General features: G+C 48.5%; 1 protein-coding gene across 1 annotated transcript in view; it reads left to right on the plus strand.

The window, feature by feature from the left end:
* Positions 1-1,546: 1,546 nt before the first annotated feature.
* Positions 1,547-6,602, plus strand: part of ttc1 (tetratricopeptide repeat domain 1) — an 87,647-nt gene continuing 82,591 nt past the window's right edge. Inside the window, exon 1 of the mRNA XM_070878387.1 lies at positions 1,547-1,633. The gene's annotated coding sequence lies outside the window, so the exon portion shown is untranslated. The remainder of the gene's footprint in view (positions 1,634-6,602) is intronic.

Consider the following 6,602-nt stretch of genomic DNA (forward strand, 5'->3'; position numbering starts at 1 on the left):
CGTGATTCTTACCAATGGATCCATCACAGATCCAAGTGCAGACCGGGATCAAGCAAGGCTGTGTCATTGCACTAACGCTCTTCTCAGTTTTCCTTGCTGCAATGCTTCATCTCACCCTTAATGAGCTCCCCGTTGGAGTGGAGTTAATCTACAGGACAAGAAGGAAATTGTTCCACCTCCTTTGCCTCCAGTCCATATGTAAGGTTGGTCCAACCTCTGTCATTGAATTACAATATACAGATGACGCTTGTGTTTGTGCACATTTGGAGTCTGAACTCCAAACTATCGTTGACACCTTTACTAAAGCGTACGAGAGTCTGGGCCTCGATTTAAACATCAGTAAGACAAAGGTCCTCTACCAACCTCCCCCTCCGCCCCACAACCCTCCCCCCGCCACACAATACTGCTCCCCGGTTATCAAGATCCACGATGAGACCTTGGCCAATATGGTCCACTTCCCATACCTTGGGAGCCTACTATCAGTAAGGGCAGACATCGATGACGAAGTCCAACGCCGCCTTCAGTGTGCTAATACAGCCTTCGGCCGCCTAAGGAAAAAAGTGTTTGAAGATCAGGATCTCAAATCCACCACAAAGCTCATGGCCTACAGAGCAGTAGTGATACTCCTATATGCTTCAGAGACATGGACTATGTACAGTCGGCACCTCAAAGCACTGGAGAAGTACCATCAACGCTGCCTCCGCAAAATCCTGCAAATTCATTGGCAGGATAGGTGCACCAACGATCTCTTTCAGGCGTTCTCTCTCAGGCCAACATCCCCAGCATCGAGGCATTGACCACGCTCGACCAACTCTGGTGGGTGGGCCACATTGTCTGCATGCCCGATGCTAGAGTCTCGAAACAAGCACTCTACTCCGAGCTACGTCATGGCAGGGGGGCAAAGAAAACGCTTCAAGGACATTCTCAAAGCCTCCTTGAAAAAATGTAAAATCCCTACCGACTCTTGGGAATCATTGGTCCAAGACACTCAAAGTGGAGGAGGAGCATCCGAGAAGGCACCAAACACTTTGCGTCTCTTCGGCGGGAGCACGCAGAAGCCAAGCGGAAGGAGCATACGACAAATCAAGCACCCCACCCACCCATCCCTCCAATGACCATCTGCCCCAACTGTGACAGAGAATGTAGATTCCGCATTGGTCTCATCAGTCACCTTAGAACTCATTTTAGTGTGGAAGCAAGTCATCTTCGACTCTGGGGGACTGCCTAAGAAAGAAGATTCGTAACTATGGACAAGTCCAAACCATTTGGAGGTTCATTTGACCGTTGAGGATATCTTCCAGTAGGATTGACAGTGGATAAGACGTGACTAATAATCAAGACAGCCCTATATAAGCCAGACTGATCTAAAAAAAATTTGCGAACAAAGCCGCAGGAGAAACTAAAACTAGAGCTCGCCGACAGAGGGCGTCTGGACGAGCATGCGTGTTACCGCAAGGTCCGCTGGGATTTGTAGGTCACGTGGTTCGGAGCCTGCGTCAACCGTTCGAACTGCAATTCCCGGCATGCTTCCGACGAGCAGCTTGATTGGTTAATGTCAGCGGAAGTGAAGGAGCGAGCACTTCCGTCGAGTGGTTTGTGCGCAAGAGTTGGGCGGATTTGAGAAAAGCAGCAGGTGAGTTAGGGGCGGCCGCTGGGCAGGGGAGCGGCTGGATTATTGTCGGGCCCCGGCCCCGTGGGCTGGACGGGCTCTCCCCGCGTTATCCACACGGACGGTTTAAAGAGGCCGCCGCCTGACGTGGTGGACAAATTAAAGCCGCTGGGGGAAGTATTTGTCCCGCAAACGTCAAGTGGTGCTACACGAACATTTGTGTTTGCTTTTCCTTTCTGAAATCGGGGAGACAGCTGTCAAAACCCTGGCCCTGGCCAGGAGCCCCGGGCGGCTGATGGTGCTTTCCACATTACTTCCTAATAACGACCGGTGTGACACTTACCGGCCTCCTCATAGCCGATAGCAACAGCCCACTTTCTTCCCGGGGCTGTTCCCAAATTACAGATCAAAAGTTAAAGAACTTGAAATTGGAGCAGACACGGGGTCAAACCTGGAATTTTCTGGGCCGTAAATTAAACAACTGCACCACCTAACCAATGCGTAATGGCTGCCTAGCAATTGTATGGTCCACTTTTACCAGAAAATCACTTGCAACGGTTTCTCTTCCCACTCCTGCATCGTTACCTCTGGTGTCCTCCAAGGATCTATCCTTGGCCTCCTCCTATTTCTCCTCTATATGCTGCCCCTTGGCAACATCATCTGAAAACATGGCATCAATTTCCACACGTATGCTGACTGCCCAGCTCTATCTCTCCACCATTTTTCTCGACACCTCCACGGTCTTTAAGTTGTCAGACTCTGTCCGATAGTACTAGATGAGCAGAAATTTTCTCTAATTAAATATTGGGAAGTCCAAAGCCATTTTTTTTTGGTCCCTGCCACCGACTCCAGCCCTCTCCCTAGCATCTGTCTAAAGCTGAACCAGACTGTTTGCAACCTTGCTGGCATATTTGACCCTGAAATGAGCTTCTGACCACATATCCATGGCATAACTAAAACTGCCTAGTTCCACATCTGTGACATTGCCCATCTCCACTCTTGCCTCAGCTCATCTGCTGCTGAAACTCTCATCCATGTCTTTGTTACCTCTAGACTTGACTGCTGCAATGCAACCTTGGCTGGCCTTCCACATTCTATTCTTCAAAAACTTGAGCTTATCCAAAATTTGGCTGCCCATGTCCTAACTCGTGCCAAGTCCTGTTCACTCATCATCTCTGCTCGCTGACCTACATTGGCTTCTGGTTAAGCAATGCCTTGATTTCAAAATTCTCATCCTTGTTTACAAATCCCTCCATGGCCACACCCCTCCCTATCTATCTCATCTCCTTCACCCTCAACTTCCCCCACCCCCTGCCGAGATATCTGCGCTCCTAAAATTCTGCCTGAGCATCCCTGATTATAATCGCTCAGCCATCGGTGGCAGTGCTTTCTGCTGCCTAGGCCCCAAGCTCTGGAACTCCCTTAGAAAACCTCTCTGCGCCTCCATTCAGATGCTCCTTAAAACCTACCTCTGACCAAACTTTTGATCATCTGGCATAATTTCTTGTGTGGCTTGATGTCAAATTTTAGTCTTGCACTGCTGTGAAGTGCCTTGGGATGTGTTACTATGTTAAAGGCATGATATAAATACAAGTTGTTGTTGTAGTAATGTTGTTGTTTGATGTTTTTTGGGACTCTGATGCCAGGTTTAGTGCACTGTAAAATAGTCAATTAGATTATTCAGAGAACTATTACTGGCATGCAACATGATAAATGATATTTTTGAATGTATCTGCTAATGAACTGAATATTTATCTTTTAACAATTCATTGTGCATTCCAAATTATGAGTTAATTTACTGGGAGGAGTGTTCCACATAAAAAGAGTATAATTGACCTTTTAAGTATAAAATAGTACTAAGGTAAAAGTAGAAAGATGGATTAATTTACCTTCAGTGTTTTATAGTGAGTAATCTTTATTCATTTTTAAGTTTGGTTATAGAAACATAGAAAAATAGGTGCAGGAGTAGGCCATTCGGCCCTTCGAACCTGCACCGCCACTCAATAAGATCATGGCTGATCATTCCTTTAGTACCACTTTTCTGCTTTCTCTCCATACCCCTTGATCCCCTTAACTGTAAGAGCCATATCTAACTCCCTCTTGAATATATCCAGTGAACTGGCATTAACAACTCTCTGCGGCAGGGAATTCCACAGGTTAACAACTCTGAGTGAAGAAGTTTCTCCTCATCTCAGTCCTAAATGGCCTACCCCTTATCCTAAGACTACGTCCCCTGGTTCTGGACTTTCCCAACATTGGGAACATGCTTCCCGCATCTAACCTGTCCAGTCCCGTCAGAATCTTATGTTTCTATGAGATCCCCCCTCATCCTTCTAAACTCCAGTGAATAAAGGCCCAGTTGATCCAGTCTCTCCTCATATGACAGCCCAGCCATCCCTGGAATCAGTCTGGTGAACCTTTGCTGCACTCCCTCAATAGCAAGAACGTCCTTCCTCAGACTAGGAGACCAAAACTGAACACAATATTCCAGGTGAGTCCTCATCAAGGCCCTGTACAACTGCAGTAAGACCACCCTGCTTCTATATTCAAATCCCCTAGCTATGAAGGCCAACATACCATTTGCCACCTTTACCACCTGCGTGCCCACTTTCAGTGACTGATGAACCATGAAACCCAGGTCTCGTTGCACCTCCCCTTTTCCTTGTCTGCCCCCATTCAGATAATAATCTGCCTTCGTGTTTTTGCCCCCAAAATGGATAACCTCACATTCATCCACATTATACTGCATCTGCCATGCATTTGCCCACGCACTTAACCTGTCCAAGTCACCCTGCAGCCTCTTAGCATCCACCTCACACTCACACCGCCACCCAGTTTAGTGTCATCTGCAAACTTGGAGATATTACACTCTTCCTTCATCTAAATCGTTATGTCTTATTTAAAATAAACAAATTATGGCATTGTTTAGCATTTCAGTGCTAGTGTGAATTTATAAATAGCTGGGGAAGGGGATTATTGATGCTGTAGCTTCTAAGGTTCAGAAGCGGGGAGAGCATTTGAATGTTTTTTTTGCCAGTATTGATATAATTCAGGGGTTGTGTTTTCTGTAGGTAGGTCCACAGTGGTTTACTACTCAAATAAATTTATATGCTGAAATACAACCTAGCCCAATAATAGAGCACTGGACTTGCATGCTGGAGGCTGTTTTGATCCCAGCTTCAATTAGCCCTGAGTGGGTTCTAGTAGTTCCCAGCTAACTTGAGTTGGGGAAGGGAACATGAAAGCAGCAACAAGCAAATCCATCAAGCATATGGAATGCAGCTTCTGTCAGCTGATACATGACTGCAAAGAAGTCCATGCCCCATTCCAGCCTCTTGTATGCAGACAGAGCAATATTTTCTCCAGCATATAATAAATCCTGCATTCGAATATTAGCAAGTACTTTTAAAATTTGCACTATACTGATCTTGTGTGGGTAAACACTTAGCAGATTTTCTTTGAAATAGCAATGCCTAAATTTTAAGTACTAAAAGGGTTACAACTTTATAAATCATGCTGGAAGTAGTGCATTAAGGCTCCACCAACTGTGTTACTTAAAAGGGTCTCTGAGGTGACTTGTCACCTTGCAATGACTTCCCTTCTAAAAAGGCATGTAGGGGAAAAAACTGAATTTACCCAATTTTACTTCAGATTATTTGCGAAAGTATGATGGACTTTGTTGTGCATCTCTGGTTTCAAATTATGTTTCTATTGTGATTGTTGAAAGAAAAAATTTGCATTTATATAGTGCCTTTCACATCCTCAGGATTTTGCAGAGCGCTTCACAGACTTACTTCAGTCATGTTATCACTGTAGTAATGTTTGGAAACATGAAAGCTAATTGTGTACATCAAGGTCCCACAAACAGCAATGAGATGAATGAGCATGTTTTAGTGGTGTTTGTGGAGGGATAAAGGGCCCAAGTTTCCACATGATTCGCGCCTGATTTTTAGGAGCAACTGGTGGAGAATGGACTATTTTAGAAATCGCAATTCTCCACATTTTTTTTTCTGCAGTTCTAGTCAGGTAGAACAGTTCTAGTTTAGAACAGAATTTTTTCTTCAAAAGGGGGCGTGTCCAGCCACTGACGCCTGATTTGAAAGTTCCACAGTGAAAATGTACTCCAAACTAAAGTAGAATGGAGCCAGTGAAGATTTTTGTAGAACTGAAAAAACCTGTTCTACACATTAAAAAATCAGGCGCAGGTTACAAATTAGGCGTCCAAACGAGGGGGGAGGGGGAGGGGGAAGGAGGGGGGAGGGGAGGGGGGTTGGGGAGGAAAGGGAGGGGGAGGAGGAAGGAGAGGAGGGGGGGGAAGGAAGGGAGAGGGAGGGGGGGGAGAGGAAGGAGAGATGGGGGGAAGGAGGGGGAAGGGAGGAGGAGGGGGAAGGGAGGAGGAGGAGGAGGGGGAGGGGGAAGGGGGGAGGGGGGGGGAAGGGAGGAGGGAGGGGGGTTGAGGAGGGGGGAGGGGAGAGGGGGGGGAAGGGGAGGAAGGAAGGTGGGGAGGGGGGGAGAAGGAGGGGAGGGGGGGAAGGAAGGAGGGGGGGATGGGAGGAGGGGAGGGGTGGAAGAGAGGGGGGGGGGAAGAGAGAGCGGGGGGGGCGGGGAACAGGAGCGCGGGTCGGGTCAGTGGGGGGGGGGGAGCGGGTGTCGGGGCGGGGGGAAGCGGGTGTCGGGTCGGGGCGGCGGAGGGAGCGGGTGTCGGGTCGGGTCTGGTCAGCGGGGGGGAGTGGGTCTCAGGTCGGGGGGGGGGGGAGCGGGTGCCGGGTCGGGTCTGGTCGGCGGGGGGGGGGGGTGGGGGGGGAGCAAGTGTCTGGTCTGGTCGGGGGGGGGGTGGGGGCAGAGCAGGAGCTGGCCGTGGGAGGAGCCTCATTGATGCAGCCCCAGTGAGGCCATTCAGCCAGGGGTAGGGGCTGCGTGCTTCGGGCCCCCCACACAGTTCGGTGCCTGGAGCTACTGCACTTGCGTGCCGACAGTAGCGCGCATGTGCAGA

Source organism: Pristiophorus japonicus, chromosome 4 (assembly GCF_044704955.1).
Source record: "Pristiophorus japonicus isolate sPriJap1 chromosome 4, sPriJap1.hap1, whole genome shotgun sequence".
NCBI classification, from domain to species: Eukaryota; Metazoa; Chordata; class Chondrichthyes; family Pristiophoridae; genus Pristiophorus; species Pristiophorus japonicus.